The 17,413-nt window shown below is 43.7% G+C and overlaps 1 protein-coding gene across 3 annotated transcripts in view; it reads right to left on the bottom strand.

Moving 5' to 3' along the window:
- The window catches only part of LOC134224344 (leucine-rich repeat neuronal protein 2-like), a 474,531-nt gene that overhangs the window by 397,591 nt on the left and 59,527 nt on the right, over positions 1–17,413 (bottom strand). For all 3 annotated transcript variants that reach the window (XM_062703672.1, XM_062703671.1, XM_062703674.1), the window contains exon 2: positions 6,992–7,387. The gene's annotated coding sequence lies outside the window, so the exon portion shown is untranslated. The remainder of the gene's footprint in view (positions 1–6,991; positions 7,388–17,413) is intronic.

Below are 17,413 nucleotides of genomic sequence, written 5' to 3'. Positions count from 1 at the left end.
GAGATTCAGGATGCTGTCGAAGCCTGGGGCCTTCATGTTCTTCGACAATTTGATATAGGCCGTCAATTCGTCAGCTGAGATCTCCAACTCCTCCGAGAAGTCGTTGGGAATCAAATGGATGTTGTTAGCATGCTCGTTGACGGCTGCTTCGTGTGGACTGACGATGTTCTGCCCAAGATTGTGTGAGCTGACGAAGTGACGACCTATTTCAGCGACCTTCTCTGCAGGAGTTATCAAGCGATCCTTAGAGCCATTATTGTCTAGTGGGATCAAAGGTGGAATGGGCCGAGGCTTGGATTTTAGAATTTTGGTCATTTTCCAGAACGGCTTAGCATAATCTGGGAGAGTGCGGATCTTATTCGAGAAGTCGTTATTTTTGAGGTCCACCATTCCGGCCTTAATAATTTTTGTGATTCGATTGCAACGTGCCTTAAGCTCAGGCAGTCCAGTACGCTGAAACTGCCTGCGAGTGACATTCCGCAATCGAATCAAATCTTTGGTGAGTGTATCGATGTTTAAGGAGTTGCTTACCTGCCGAGCCGTCGGTACGTGTTGCTCTCGGGCCGCCGTGATCGCCTCCACGATAGCGCACAGCTGGCGGTCGATACTTTCCGGCGTCTCCGGACGCACCTCGTAGTCGACGGTGTTATCGACGCACTGCTGGAACCGCTGCCAGTTCACTCGGTGGTAGTTCCGCCGTAACTGCTGGTGCCGATTGACCGAGGAGCCCAGTTCCGCCACCACCGGATAGTGATCCGAACTGAGCTCCTGGTTTACAACCGGCTGCGAGACGTGGTCACTCAGGTTTGTTATATAGAGGTCGAGCGTTGCGTGGATACCGGACCGATTCAGCCGAGTGGGGGAATCCGGGTTTAGGATTGTGAAGTGTCCTTCCTCCATATCGTTGCTCCAGATGGCACGTTTCGATTGCCGCGACTGTTGCCCCAGGCTTGATGCTTCGCATTCAGGTCACCGGCAATAATTTACTGACCTTGCCTCCGCGTCAGCTTGACGATGTCCCTCCGAAGGGCAGCCGATGATCCATCGCCGGCTTTGGCTTGCGTTGGACAGTACGCCGCGATGAGCGCGATTGTGCCGACCGAAGTGGTGATTTCGACACCGATGGCCTCGATGACACTGAGCTAGAAGCTTGGAAGCAGACGACAGTTGATGTTGTAGCGAAGAGCGATGGCCACACCACCTCCCCTGGTCGGCCGGTCGAGTCGCACGATGCGGAAGTCCGGGATGTTGATGTTCACCTCCGGTTTTAGGTGCGTTTCGGTGATGAACGCCACGTCTATTTCCTTCTCCTCAAGGAAATCCTTCAGCTCAATTATTTTGCTCTTGAGCGAGCAAGTGTTCCAGTTGACCAGGCCCACCCTAGCAGCCATTTTCGATGATGAACATGCCAAGAGTGAAGACCTGGTCGAAGCGGGTTTTGCAGCCGCGCAGTCGAGTGGCGAGCTGCGCGAAGATCGGCATCAGTTGTTCCGGAGTGTACAGCGGAGCAGATTCTTCCGATGGGACGGCTTCGTTCTCCGACTGCCGACGGAACCCAGGAGGAGGGAGCGGGGGCCATTCGCTGGTGGATGTTGCCGACGATGTTGGAGCTTGGACCGATGCCGCTGCCGCTGCCAGTCGCTTGTGCGGCTGTAGCGGTGGGAGTAACGGAATCACACGACGGGGAGCCGGGATGGCTGGAAAGTTCACCTCGTTGATTACGGGAACACGGTTCTTCTTCGGAATAGTCCTGGTGGAAGCCTTCTTCCGGATTTCCAGGAACTCGGCTCGCTTTGGGCAGCCCTTTGTGGTGGCGCGATGTTTGTCGCCACAGTTGGCGCACTTTGGGATCGGCCACCTCCATTTTGTCGCACTCGTCCGTCGGATGGGGTTCGCCACACTTGTTGCAGCGCGGCTTCATGCGGCAGTTCCTGGTGCCGTGCCCGAAATTGAAGCAGTTGGTGCATTGCGTGACATCGCGGTGCACTGGCCGATATCGCTCCCAGTCAACGACGGTGTAATTTATAACGCCAACCAGCATCAGGTCCTTCCAGGTAGTGGAGCCGTGCTCCAGATGGATCAGGTAAAGCTGGTCGCGATATCTCCTCGCCTTGTCGTGACGAGCGATCTTGTGCACGGCTTCTGGCTTCAGTCCGCAACTTTCAAGCTCTGCTTGGAGCTCTTCCTCCTTCATGTCGTGAAGTCCTCGCAGCAAAGCCTTGAGCGGCTTCGTGCCGGGGTGGTCATGAGTGTAGTACTCATATTTGTGGACCTCGAGGAACTCCACGACGGATTGATGATGATCCCTGTTGGCCGGCATCACTTTCACGCCCTCGCTGCAGAGCCGAAAAGCACATTTCAGCCCCTTAGCGATCAGCTGGCGAATTTTTGGGCGTAAATCCGGCGGATCGCCCTTCACAAACACGGGCGGGCACTTCTCCTTCCGCTCCGGTTGCACCTGCGGCAGCTGCGATTGCTGCTTCTTCCTCTTTTTCGGCGGATTACCGGCGTCATCAAGCGGCAACGGCGAGAACACGTTGCTCTGCAAAAGCTGCTTGGAGGGGTTACCCGCGCCTCCAAGAGCAGTGCGCTTAGGCACTTTTCCAGCGACCGAATCGGCCACCGAGTCTCCCTTGACGTGTGCGGGAGAAAATAACGCCAACGCGACAAGCGAAAACGTAAACAGCGAAAGAACGAGAAAAAACACTTCGAAAAAAATGCGCGAGCAAAAAACACGTCCGTACGTGTTGCTGTCTCGAACTGGAATGTCAACGCGCGCGCGGGAGAGCAGTTTTCTTATAATCAATAAAGATGGCTCATTAGTCCCGCCTCTTTGTTGTCCGGTATGACTGCAAATATTGTATAACCGTCACACACTCACCAAAGGGGCGTGGCTACAGGTTCAACTTTATTGATTACAAGAAAGCAGCTCTTCCGCGCGCGCGAGCCATTTCGTTCGAGATGTCGCGGAGAGCAGACTGTGGTACCACCTTCGGCATCGGTGGAGCTCCTACCGGAAATTTTATTCCCGGCGATGGTGTGGGTCGCGCGGTCGTCGTCATTAACATTAGCAGCGCTCAGTTTAAATTTTCTTGTCTGAAGTAGGGGGAATGACGGCTTTGGCAGGCTTTGTTCTATTATTGTCAGGGAGGTTTTGTTGACCAAATTTTATGAAATTTGGCCACAATATTCTTTGATATGCTATGATATGATATGAAGTACTAACGATCGGCTACCATCAATGAAAGTGGTTCTTAAGGTGACTCGGGGAGGTACTACACACCGTGTTATTTTTCCTATCTTTTGTCTCTTTCTAACATTGTCACCTCGTAATTTTGGAGTGGTGTATTTCGGTTTTCAGTTGTTTGATGTTACTGTAAATGTGTCAGCATGTAGAGCATGTGTAGCACGCGCCGGTGATACTTTTTAAAAATCATATTTGTTATAGAAAAAAATTAAGCATTAATGATAATCAATAGTATCAATAGAATTGGCAAATTGCTGAAGGGTTTCCGAATCGATTGATAAGCAAGTGTCGAAAATCCATCGAAAGATAAAGACGCTGTTAGCGTTTGAAATCCTAATTTTTGTGACAGTCTCGAATTTGGAAATTTCCGTTTTAAATCCTGTATCTGAGTCTTCCCCTTAGACGAAGTTTACGTCAAAAAATCTGTAGCAAACATCAATACTGACGCCATACAATTTTTTTCAGTCATAATGCGAATCAATTGTTTGCATGGTCTCCTTCCGATACTTGCTTGGGATTCAAATAACGACGTTAGCGTTGCGCTTTGAATAAAGTTCATCTCGGAACCTATTTATTTTTCAATCATCTACAGAAAAAATACAAAATTAGAGGCTCGCTGGAAAATTTCTTGATGTGCCGACAACATCCAAATCGTTGCAAACGCCACATTAGTGACTAAATTGCTGTAGCAATCTTCCGATGACAGCCTATGCTCGGCACTAATGCTATGATTCCGCTACCGATGCCAAACAATTATGCTTTGTTCTATGAAGAAAGTTCGTCTAATATCAACATTCTCAATCACTAAAATCATACAACTCCGAATTACACACGGATGTAAATGATGTGCTGCTGCTTCCACGACCGCCACCACCACCGACCGAAAAAATTTCATCCGCACCACCACCGCTGAGACAGCCGTTGTCACTGGGACCGCTTCTAGACGCCCTGGTCCGCTCGCCGTGACATCCAGAATGAAAATGACGCGCGCACGCGAAACACGGGGCTTTTTATACACAGGGAAAACGAAGTAGTGGATCAAAAGGCCCGTACCTTACTGCAATCTGATGTCCGTGTTGGGGATTTATGAACGGAATTGAATTTTTCACCCGGTTTGGAAAGAAACAACATTTTCAATAGTTTAACGTTGATAATCAATAGTATCAATAGAATTGGCAAATTGCTGGAGAGTTTCTGAATCGATTGATAAGAAAATGTCAAAATCCATCGAAAGATAAAGACGCTATTAGCGTTTGAAATCTATCCTAATTTCGTGACGGTCTCGAATTTGGAAATTTCGGTTTTACACCCTGTATCTGAGTCTTCCCCTTAGACGTAGTTTACGTCAAAACCTGGGTGTATCAGGTACTTAAATATTGTTTACTCAACTGGAACTAAATTTGAAACTGCACCAATTGAAACTAAAATAGCACACTAAAAATTACGTAGATTTCCGCAGAAATTTTAAAATTTTCGTAGTTTTTATCTACGGATCCGTAGAAAGCATTCAATTCCGTAAATCTAGGAAAATTTCCGTAGATCTGGCATCGCTGCTGGTCAATTGACTGAAACACTGTTGCACCTTCGACTGAGGGTCGTGAGTTCGAGTCCCATCGAAGGGAAAGTGGTTACCTCCAATACATTTTTCTAGCCAATATCTTCCACATAATGTACATTCATATTCACATATGAGTTTTCAGAACATTGTAAACTCAGTAGATTTGTTAAAATAAAAAAAAGTGGCTAATTTGAATTTTATTCTACTTTCCAATAGAAATTTAAAATATAAATAAAAAATGATTGCCTTCAAATTCATGAAAATTTGATGGAAAGCGAACTCGACCTGTACATGGAATTGTAAACGTCAAATTTCGTCTGTCGCAAAGTAATTGTCATAGACGTCTGTCACATCTTGTTACTGCTAAGTAAATTCCCATCGCCTTCCACCTTCCAATCATATATTCCATTCCTCCAAGCACACGCCACCCTGACAAGAGAGGGAAATATTACAAGCGCATTCCAAAACCGGTAACAAATTGCCCGAATGCGTTGCGTGTTGCCGCCGTTCCGTGATGGAATCCTTCTGTAGCTCCTGCTCCCGCTACACTGCTGTCGTTGATGCTGCCGCTCTTATCTGCCCGGCACTTTTGCACCGACAAGGAGAGTTCGAATCAAACAATTTACATCAACCATTTGTTCACGACGACACCTTGTTTGCTCAGCAGTTGTCTACCCTGCTTCGTTGCTGTCATCTGGATTCGGTCCACCCGCACCGATCTGCATTGGGGAGGGATGATGTTCTGACTTTTTTGTGCTCATTAAGGGTATGCGCTTTGTCATATTTTGTAGAACATTGAACTCAAAATACGCACTAACTGAGAAGTATTCGGGCACCATTTTGATTATTATTTATTTTTAATAATTACTTTATAATAATGAATGATTATGTTCTTTGTGAGTGTTTTTAATGCATTTAACCGCAATGGCTCAAGATAACGCATACCTTCGAAGGATCCGCGGCGGGAAATAGAAATCCTCCCGCAAGAGAAGCACCAGCTCAGCAACGACGTTTTGGTTATTGTTGCACTCCCCCACCAAAAACCGACGTAGGAAGTTTGAAAATGTATGCAAAAGGCAATAAAATATTTACTGCTTGTCTCCGCGATCGACCCTGCCGACCAACAGACTGGGGCATCATCGGGCCGCGCGGCGGGTGGTAACGGCATTCAATACCTCCGCGGCGAGGTGGATGTCTGATTTCACAATCGCACCCGGGGACGATTACATCTGACAGCTTAATGCATGTAATCAAATGTGGTTATCAAACCGCGGAGACGTGTTTGAAATTTTATTTATTCACCTATTCTGTCCCGTCATGTACGGACCGAACGCCGAGGCAGGAAGGTGCGGACCTGACTCCCTCGTGCTGGTGTGATGATGACGAAGTTAGTGGTAAGTACCTTTCCTGTTTATGTCAGAACCAGAGATAAGTTGCTACGTGTAATGTTAGAATCCGTCGCATCTTGAGTTAGATGCTTCCCTACTGCAATACATCATACGATAAGAGGAAAGCCTCGGGAGGAAAAAAACGAGCCACCATATTCACATCCCAGTGATGGCATCTACTTAAAAAATTTACATTAGCTGAGAATGACACATCCACCGACATGATAAGAGAAACCACAGGATATATATTGGGGAATAAAATGCAGAAATCCATCAAGGGCTATACAAATGTAGATCTAATCTTCAATTTCAGAATTGCATGCCGTTTGTTTCAGTCTGAAATAGCAAAGTGGGGAAAATTGACCTCAACGAGAATTAGGAATATCGAAAAAGAATTGAGAAACTGTCAATAAAAAATAGGAAGGTGAGAGCTTAATTCCAAAGACTTATTCAAATATTTCATAATGATAATAAATAACCATTAGAAATACTCAATTTTCATTTTCCCAATTTACGCAATAAATTCTTCCAAATTTTCACGGAGAAAATCTCTGTAATAAGTATTCTTCGCATTTGCAATACCACCTGAATTGAAATCTGACAATCATCGGTTAGGTTTAATTTCCTGATCAGTCTTATTTTTATCCAAAAAAATTCCTACGTTTGAAAGTTTCTTTTGGAATTCAATTTGTTACGTTTGATTTTGATTTTTGAATCTGCTAATCGTCAAGTTGTCAACTCTGAAGTCTATTTCTTTAAAATTAATCATTTTAAAGGGAAAAATTGGCACGAACTAACCTTCAATAAACTAAGTATTCTTCTTCAGCCAGCAATCGTCACTTTAGTGAAATAACATCCTATCATGACACAGTTCTTTATTGTTTCAAATGAATTGCTTCCAACCACGCGACACTGGACTGGAAAGTTTCCACAACTCAGCATTCATCGTTATTTCACGGTCTAGAACGAGTATTGCCCCATTCCACCCACGGAATAAGCTCCGACTTGAATACACCTCAATTAATTTCACTGACGCCAATTATCCAATCACTCACTGTGTTCCATCGACTGACTGCAGCAGGCCTCCTAGTTTTACACTTTTGTTGTAGGTACGTTCGAGTCGCACGGCCTTTAGTTATCGTAGTCGTCGTCGTCGTCGTCAACGGCTTCTTCCGAGCCGGTTAGTTGAGGTTTCTGCAAAGATAAAGACACATAGAACCAACATGAAGAGGAGGTGAGTGCAAAAAAGTTAATTTAATAAAAAAGAATTCAATTTTCGTGTGCTTTCCTCGGTCGTTGGCGTGTGCACTTTTGCCGTTTACTGCTGTTTGCAAACAACCGTCATCCTGCGGGCGGGCAGCCCCACCAACCCGAACCTTTGCCAACCCGGATCGAAAAATTGAAAACCAAAGGACCATCATCGTTACCCCATCGGGTACCTTCCAAACATTAAAAAAAAAGTAAAACGAGCGCAAGTCGACCTTAAAAAAGGCAAACTTTTAAGGTAGGTAATGCTTGTGATCCAGAACCAGCAGCGAAAAAGGGGGCAAAATTTTTCCGGCAACGGAAGTTCCAGTGACCTTTTTCGGTGATCATCATTTGTCGGCACTGCTGCTGGTGCGAGTCACGGTTGGTCACCAGCCGGGAGTCGGGGAATTGCTCGGAGGGTATGTTTAACACATCGTCATGAAGTGATTTTGAATCAAGGAGGTACTGCGCGCATTATGGGGCAACAATTAGGAGTTTTAGGACAATGCTTCATAGACAATCTAGATGTGAACAGAGATGTCCTACACAGTTGGCAAAAAATCTATTCTTTTATTTTTTTTATTAACAGTCAAATAAAATTCATTCAGTGAGTGAAACTAACAGATGGATATTCGAGTTTTCGAAATGTCACTTCCATGTGTCAAAATAACACACGTGAGAGGCAGGCAGGCGCGCGCACAGCAAATACACATGTCATCATAGTCATGAAGTGGTTGTATCATGGTTATATAGCGGTTCTCAAAACCACCAAGTCTGGAGGAGGTTTTATGTTGCATGTTTTATGTGAGAAGTATATTATGAAACCGTTGGTTCTGAACTAAACCGCATATCAGGTTTTAATGATAGTAATTAAACTGGGCCGACTGGCTGTAACATGGTTATATAGAAATCTACAGAAGGTTGTGGAACCTGCGAGGACTGCATGGAAGGTTTTGAGAATAGGTTTTGAAGAACGCTATAAAACTCTGATACAACCTCATTTGTTACTTCAGTGGATCCGCAACCATCAGCGCCGTAGCGTGTGGTTGGCCAGGTTGGCCCAGCACAGGGCGCCAGGCCTGAGGGTAGCGCCGAAATCTAGAATTGCACTTTGAGAAAAGATGAAAAATCTCATCAAGGTTTTTTTACCACTTCGATTTTCATTGATTTTTTGTGCATTTTAGTGGAGTAAACTCATTGCTGAAGATCTCAATGGGCTAAAATCGAGCCTTGTAAAAAACCTTGGCGTATTCTCAAATTCACCGGTTCAAAGTGTTTCAGACTCCAGCCTTTAACAGACGATTCCCTCGTGGACTATATTCGCAATCAAACGCTTGACTGATTTCCGTCAATAACTGATATAAGAAACAGAACGTCAGCTCAGGGAGCATCTTCACTGACTTTTTCTTATCTTTTACCTGACGCAAAGGAAGTGAAACATAGAAATGAACAGGAAATACAAATGAAAAGAAGGATGAAACAAGTTTCAGGGGAAGAAGCCCTAGATGAGGACTTCAATACGCCAAAGGCGAAACACAGAGTAGACTGTAAAAAACGCGTATAATTTTGTTATTGGCTAAGAAATCTAAGCCGTTTTTAAATAAAAGATACTCGGAAGCAGTGATTGGGAGTTTGTTTGAACTTGAGATAATTCCCTCATTTTCGATTCCTTTAACCCGTTCAGGCACAATTTTTTCTAAGCGGTATTACCCAATCAATTTGATATGTTCCATTTGTTTTCGTGATTAATAATGGAGAACTGACAAAACAAGTTGAAAAATATTGTTTCGGGATGTACTAGATCATCCAAAATGCCATTCAGTTCGGAACTTGCGATCTACAGTTTCCATGCGAGCTTTTTTCGTGACAATAAGCTTGTATATGTATTCAACCATACCCATGACACATTCCAAAAGATCAGGATACATGGTAAAATGGCTTTAGGAAATCCTGGGTTATCCAAACCGTCCTTGAGTTCAGAACTCAATCTACAACCACCACTCTTGCTTTTTTCGTCGCTTTAAGGTTGGATATGTATTCAAATATATTCGTAATATATTATGAAAATCAGGAGACATGGTAAGTTGGTTTTGGGACTTTCTGGGTTATCCAAACTGTCCTTGAGAACAGAACTTGCGATCAACAGTCACCACTTTAGCTTTTTTCGTCGCTTCAAGTTTGGATATGTATCCAACTATTCCCATAAAACATGTATGAAGGTCAGGAGACAAGGTTGGATGGTTTCAGGATATCCTAGATTATTCAAACTGTCTTTGAGATTAGAACTTGGGGTCTACAACCACCATTCTTTTTTCATCGCTCCAAACTCCAAATGTTTTACTCATGGTTTAAGAGCAATGGAGTACTGCTTACAGTTTCCGCACTGGTAGTGCCCCATGGTGTTGAGTTTTACCAAAAAGTATTAATTTGTACCGAAGAAATCGAAAGATTCGGTGTCAATATGTTCAGAAATAGTTTATTGTTGTTTTCTCGAAACTGTGTAAAATTGATATTTCTTACGAATTCACATGTTTATTTCTTCAGGTGAATTCTCTCAAAAAAATGTAGGTTATGTTTGTGAGTAGTTTACGTTTTGAGTAAAAAATATAGGGATGTGGCGTCTATCCCTTACAACCGGTATAGATGCCACAAAAAAATAAGGGTGATAAGCCGCACCTACCTACTATCAGCACTTTAATGAGATATTATTCTTAAGTGGCGAAATCATGTAAAATATGAATACCAAGATATTGCAAGGGATTATGAGGAAAATGCTGCTCAGAAAATCCAGCTGCCCAAGGATATTTGTTCCTTTCTTAAAACTTCCGTTACCAACTACCCTTTTGAAAACGAAAATAAAAATCTTTTTGCCTGTAACTTTTTTGCCAATTGACATTTTTTTCGCAACTTTCACCAAAAGAAGGGGAATTTATTCAAGTTTCAGGTGCTCTATGAATTTTTAGGACTGGCCACTTGATTTAAAATGGGTGTTAGCTTTTGGCTATATGCCAGAACGCATACTTCGGAAATGATTATTTTATTAACGTATTTGCCCAAAATTATACGCGGTGCTCCCTTTGGGACTGGACACCCCTGGTCCTCAACAAATTACAAGAATGGGGCATCACTGGCAACATGCTTGCCTTTATCAAAAACTTCTTGACCGGTAGGGCATTCACGGTCCTCATTGGCGGCTCTGCATCCGGAGAGTATGCCGAGGCAACTGGGGTCTCTCAAGGGTCGGTTCTTGCGGTCACCCTTTTTCTGATTGCAATGAATGGAGTCTTTGGCATACTACCGGCCAACGGTCCACCTCTTTGTCTACGCCGACGACATCCTCCTGGTTGTCGTAGGTGGAACTCCCGGGCGAACTAGGATTAAAGCACAGGCGGCGGTTAGCGCAATCCACCGCTGGGCCACCTCCATTGGCTTTACTATGAATGCGGGTAAGTGCATCCGGGGCCACGTTTGCCATGGCCACCATCAAGTCGGAGGCCCGCCTATTAAGCTTGGCCACGACCCCATACCTAACCGGAAAATCGTTCGCGTTCTTGGCGTCGATATCGACCGGCGGCTTACCTTTTTACCACACTTCCGGGCGGTGAAGGTGGCCTGCAAGCCGCGAATCAGCCTAATGAAAACCTTGGCCGCAAAACACCGTACCAACAACCGGCACACCAGGCTAAGTATAGGCCAAGCAACCATTGATAGTCGCCTGCTATATGGTTTAGAGCTGACCTGTTCTGCACGAAGGGACCTCATCAGCGTGCTTTCCCCAGGTCTCCTGCCTTCCACGCCAGCTGAAGCAGCTTGTGTCGAAGCCGTAATCTTCCCTTTCCGTCATAGAGTCCTCACGGCCATCAGCTTTAAGCCATCAGGAGAGTACGGGATCCCTCTCATCGACGAGGCTGACCGTATCATTAGAAGCGTGGCCGGCACCGGTTTCCCCCCAGTGGCGCGGGTCCACTGGCACGGAGCAAGAAGATGGTCAATGCCTCCCTTCAAAATCGAAAACTCCATCGCCGCGCGCTTCCGGAGAGGCGACAGCTCCGAGGAGCTAAGAAAGTCGGTCATCAAGCTCGTGGCCACTTGTTTCCGGAACCATACCGTACGGTGCACCGATGGTTCCGTGTCTAGCAGAGGGGTAGGTTTCGGTGTTTCCGGTACCAATCTAGTCAGGTCCGGAAGCCTACCGTCTCAGTGCAGTGTATTTTCCGCCGAAGCTGCAGCCATCTTCGTCGCTGTCACCCTTCCAGCAAACATACCGATTGCGATCCTCGGCTCGGCCAGAGTGGTGGCTGCCCTCCAAAGCCACACACCAAAGCACCCGTGGATCCAAGGAATCCTTGCAGGTATGGCACCAGACACCTGTTTCACCTGGATTAACGGCCATTGCGGCATTAGGGGAAATGTGGAAGCTAATGCCCTTACCAGCGTGGGGCATGTAGGCTTGAACGGGTATACGGCCAACGTTAAAAAATAGACAAAAAGTGTCGTCGGCCAGGACTAGGCCCGAGCTTGGAACAGCAACAACGTCCTACCTAAGAAAGATAAAAAGCACCACTGGTCCTTGGCACAAACCTCGCAAAAACAGCAGACCATCATATACAGACTCCGGACTGGGCATACCAGGGACTTCCACAACTTTGGTGGGGGCCCTTTCCGGTCGGAATGTAACTTTTGCGAGGTTAGGTACAGCGTCGAGCACTTTGTGTGCAGGTCCCCGAAATATGACCACCCCAGCAATCATTATGGTATTCCAGCTAGCATCCGGGATACGCTAGCTGATGTTGAAGCTAATACGGCTACCCTCTTTTGCGTCCTGAAGGATGCAGGTCTGTACTACGCGATATAGATCTGGACCTCTGCCTAAGGCGAACGGGCCTTCTTCAGATATAAGTCCCACCCCCTCAGTGAACCCCCTTTCAGTTCAGCTAAGGGTGTCTCAGCCTCCTTTTGTTCCCAGTTATTTTAATAACGACATCTGCCATGTCATCGAACCATTTTTTCTACTTTTTTACTAAGGTTTCCCAAAATTGACCCTTGAACCGGTACTCAGCAAATCAGTTTACCGGTTCCAATCGGTTCAAATACGGTCCAGGAAGTACAAAACAACCATAGAATACAGTAACTTCATATGGCCGAATATGTCTTCTTCTTCTTCTTCTTCTTCTTCTTCTTCTTCTTCTTCTTCTTCTTCTACACTGGGACAGAGCCGCCTCGCAGCTTAGTGTTTATAAAGCACATCCACAGTTATAACCCGCGAGATTTCTGAAGCCAGTTTACCATTTTTGCATTCTTATATCATGAGACTAGCACGATGATATTTTTATGCCCAGGGAAGTTGAGACAATTTTCAATCCGAAAATTGCCTAGATCGGCACCAGGAATCTAACCCAGCCACCCTCAGCATGGTCTTGCTTTGCAGCTGCGCGTCTTACCACACGGCTAAGGAGGACCCGGCCGAATATGTCATTTGAGCGAACAAATCATTAGTCCGAAACCTATATAGCCTAAAGTCATTTCGACGAAATGGATATACGGCCGAAAATGTCGTTCGGCCGAGCTGGTCATTTGACCGAAAATGCCTAACTTTTTATTTATTATTGCTCACTGTGAAAAGTGACAAGTGCGAACGAAGAAATGAGAAGCGAGATATGCGGAGTGAGAAGTGAAAAGTGAGTTGTCTCATATCTCGCTTCTCAATTTCCACTTTACACTTCTCATTACAAAAGTAGTACAAAATAAGAAGTGAGAAGTAAGAATAAAAAGTAAGATGTTAGACGTCCTACTCCGTCAAATACTCGATGAGCAGCTGTAAAGTCAAACCTCTTTGAGTCGATATTGAAGGGACCATGAACTCATGGAAATATCGATATTTGAAATAGAAAGTTCTTGCAAAGCTGTTTGATGGGACTATCGCAGCAAGCCGGAAAATATTTTTTAATGTGACATAATTTGCTTCCATGATATACAGCATCGACTCATGGAGGTTTGACTGTAATACCTCAAACCTTAATCCTAACCTCGTCCGTCCTGAAATTACTCAATCTAAACTTGAGTCGTCATGAGTATCTTGGTCTATGTCCTTTTCCCCTTACTAATTGTTGATAATAAGATGATAACGATTGGAAATATCAAAAAGAGTCTCTGCTCCGTTAACTGTTATAGACGCTTGGCTTGTCAAGTAATCGCAATAGATAAAAAAAAACCCTGATTAATCCACCACACTTAAAATAAATCGCCGACTTCGGTAAAATTTTACCGATATCTCAACCGCTGAACTGTTCGGTAGATTATTTTACTGATTTTCAGTGATTTTGACAGTTGAGCAATAGAAAAAATTACAAAAATCTGTAAATCAATTTACCGAACAGTTCAGCGGTTGGGATTTCGGTAAAATTTACCGAATACAGTAAAATGAGCTAAGTGTGTAGGGAGCCCTCCTTAGCAGTTCGGTAAGACGCGCCGCTACAAAGCAACACCATGCTGGGTTCGATTCCTGGTGCTGGTCTAGGCAGTTTTCGGATTGGAAATTGTCTCGACTTCCCTGGGCATACAAGTATCATCGTGTTTGCCTTCTTTATACGAATGGGGGGGAGGAGGATTGTATGACATTTGCCAGAATCAATTTGCCAGAATGATTTTTGCCAGAAACCCATTTGCCAGAATGGTCCATATGCCAGAAAGCCATTCCCCAGAATAGACCATTTGCCAGAATGTAATTTGCCAGAATGTACCATTCCCCAGAAATAGTAAAACTGGAAATTCCGATTATTAGTGGTGGCTAAAGAATACAAAAGTAATTATATTAAGAAGGAAATTTTGCATAACGGGAATTTGGCATTGTTTACTAATGAAGGGATTTTCGGTATAACTAATTTTCATAAAAGAGATTATTTAACATATTAGATAGTTTTCAGAAAGATGGATACTATTTGTCAAAAAATTACAATAATGTTTGTCTAAAACCAAACAAACTGCTTACGAATGGATATCATATTTCTTCGCCTCATTCCAGACACAGACTTCATTTTAAAAATTGAATCATACCTACAATTGGATAATATTATTTTAAATCATACTGAACGGCTATTGAAGAAGTTATATCTACAAGTCTAGGCAAAATGTCTACTTCTAAAGAAGGAATCATATCCACAATTGCCATATTCAAACACCCACCTTTAAAGAAGGGATAACATCTACCCTTGCCTTAATCGGAGCAAGCGCGTTCTTTAAAAAAAAATGTTCCCAACCACCATTGCTTTAGAAAACGCCTATTTTCAAAGAATGGATCACATCCACCATTGCCTTAATCCGTACAAGCGCCTATTTTTAAAGAAGGAATCACATCCACCATAGCCTTAATTCGGGCAAGCAGCTGCTTTAAAAGAAGGTATCGCATTCACCATTGCCTGAATCCGGGCAAGCTCCTTTGTTTTAAGAAGGGATCACATCGTCTATTTCATTAATCCCGGCAAACGCCTGCTTTTAAAGAAGGGATCACATTCACCATTGCCGTAATCCGGGACAGCGCCTTCTTTAAAGAAGGGATCATATGACCCTCCCTTTCGAGGCTGCTCACAGTTATGCCAAAAGTTCATGGCGTTATGAATTATTGCGCATACTGGACAAACGCGTGAATGGCTAATAGAAGATGCCACTTGTCATAAGACGAGTTTGTACCTTCCCACTTAATTCCACCACTTGATTGTACCTTGACAGATACGTATTTCGACCTCGACAGTAAGGTCGTCTTCTGTGTCTCGAACTTGACACGACTTCGACTCGGAAGTCGAACGAAAACGTTCCACTAAAAAGCTCAAAATAATATTCTTAACCAAATAGAAGATGACCAATTCTGGGGAATGGTGCATTCTGGCGAAAGGCTTTCTGGGGAATGGTCCATTCTGGCAAATTGATTCTGGCAAAATGCCTTCTGGCAAATGACTTTCTGGCGAATGTCATACAACCGGGAGGAGGTATTAAAATGTCAAATTTTTGCGTTACGAGAATAGTGGACTTTATTTAAGGAAAATCCCTTTGCTTACAACATGCGAAACCTGAAATATTTTTACCTATACAGTTTTTTGGTTTATACAAAACACAATGTGTTTTCGTATGAAAGTTTACGTTTCTAGGATCCTCTCCCTCTTTCAAAGTCACGTAATCTTTAAAGATTCCATAATATGCTTTTAATGAACATCAATAAAATGTTATTAATTCTTATTTGTATAAATATATACTTAAAACACATGATTCGAAAACTGCGTACTCTTCTCCCACCCTACGTGTATTTTTAACGTGTCTTGCAAAAATGGTCCTACTAAAACCGAATTTCAATAATTTCAATATTTTTTCCGCTAGGTAACATAAAGGAAAAGTATATGAATCGTCGACATTGATTTGATAAGCAGAAGTTTGCTTCATAAGGGTCCCATGTTCAATTGAAAACTAAGAGCGTACTCTTGCCCACTCTACTCTAAGTATGTTTAGCGTGTTTTGGGCATAAGAAAATTGTATTTTTGCCATAACTTCTGATTCCATAGTGTGATCTGGCCAATTTTCAATAGCGAACAATGGGACAGGATTCCCCATCGAATGAAATCTGTTGTGAACAATGCTTAGTTTCAAAAAGTGTGTCTACAAAATGTGTACACATACACAGACGCACATACATACACACATATAGATGTCACCTCAGTTTGTCGAGCTGAGTCGCTTAGTATATAACACTTCTGTTACCTTCTCACTTCTCATCGTAAGAAGTGAGCAGTGAGCAATGAGAAGCAAAACGTCTCATTTCTCACCAGAGATGGGCAAAATGGATCACTTAGATGAACGGTTCAGATCTGGGTCATTCAGTCTAATGATCCGGATCTTTCATACGGATCGGATTTTTTGAACAATACGTAAGTAGAATTCAAAATAGTGAAACGGTTGGCATTCTGGACCATGATTTCGACCCATACATACCAAAATTTCACCTCTCTCACGCTCACAAGGATATATTATATGTGTAAAGAACCCACAATAAGCTTATCGTGTTGTCATTTCCTTACAAATGGTTAGTTAATTTGCTGATCTGGTGATCCGGATCTTTTAAAAAGTGAGCTGTGAATCATTCACTCACAACAAAGATCCGGATCATTTTAACGGTTCCGGATCTGAATGCCCATCTCTATTTCTCACTGAATATTTTTTGCTTCCAGTTTCTTACTCTCAGGTCTCAATAATCATTAATTAATTTATTTATTTATTTGGTTTTCGAGAGGATCGCACAGACTGACTTATTCTTATTCCTTAATCTATTTTTAAAACATTGTTTAGACATAGTAAAATCGAAACGATCACTAACTACATTAAACGCCCTTAAACAGGAGCACATCGGATTGTTATACCCATAATTGGTTTGGTGTCTGGGAATGATAATAAATTCTGACTGTCGTAAATGGCGCTGTGGCACGCTTAGAATGATGTCCTGTAACGAAGCGGTGCAATCTACATTATTATGCAGTACGTCAAAGATAATTAGTTGCTGCAGGCGTTTCCGCCTGTCGGAAAGCAGCTCCAAGCCAATCAAACGGCAGCGTTCTCTATAGACGGGGAGTTGTATAGGGTCGTTCCACGGAAGGTTACGAAGTGCGAAGCGCAGGAACAGTTTTTGTTCTTGTTCAATACGAATAGTATTCCAAAATACTGCGAACTAGAGCACAGAACAATGACTTAAGCGCGTACTAGTCGGTTAGCTGCTTAGCGTTACGGCGAATGAATCCGAGCACGGAAAAAGCCTTGGCGGTGATAATAGCGATGTGCTCATTGAAACGGAGTTTGCTGTCCATAGTAACTCCTAGATCGCGAATCACTTGCACACGTTACAAATCCATGGATTCCATAGAGTAACGGTGATAAATAGTATTGTGTCTTCGCGTGAATGTAATTGTTTTGCATTTATTTATATTCACCGACATG

The sequence above is a fragment of the Armigeres subalbatus genome, chromosome 3, assembly GCF_024139115.2.
Source record: "Armigeres subalbatus isolate Guangzhou_Male chromosome 3, GZ_Asu_2, whole genome shotgun sequence".
NCBI lineage: Eukaryota > Metazoa > Arthropoda > Insecta > Diptera > Culicidae > Armigeres > Armigeres subalbatus.
Note: the sequence above shows the minus strand (reverse complement) of the source record. Positions and strands in the feature narration are given on the sequence as shown.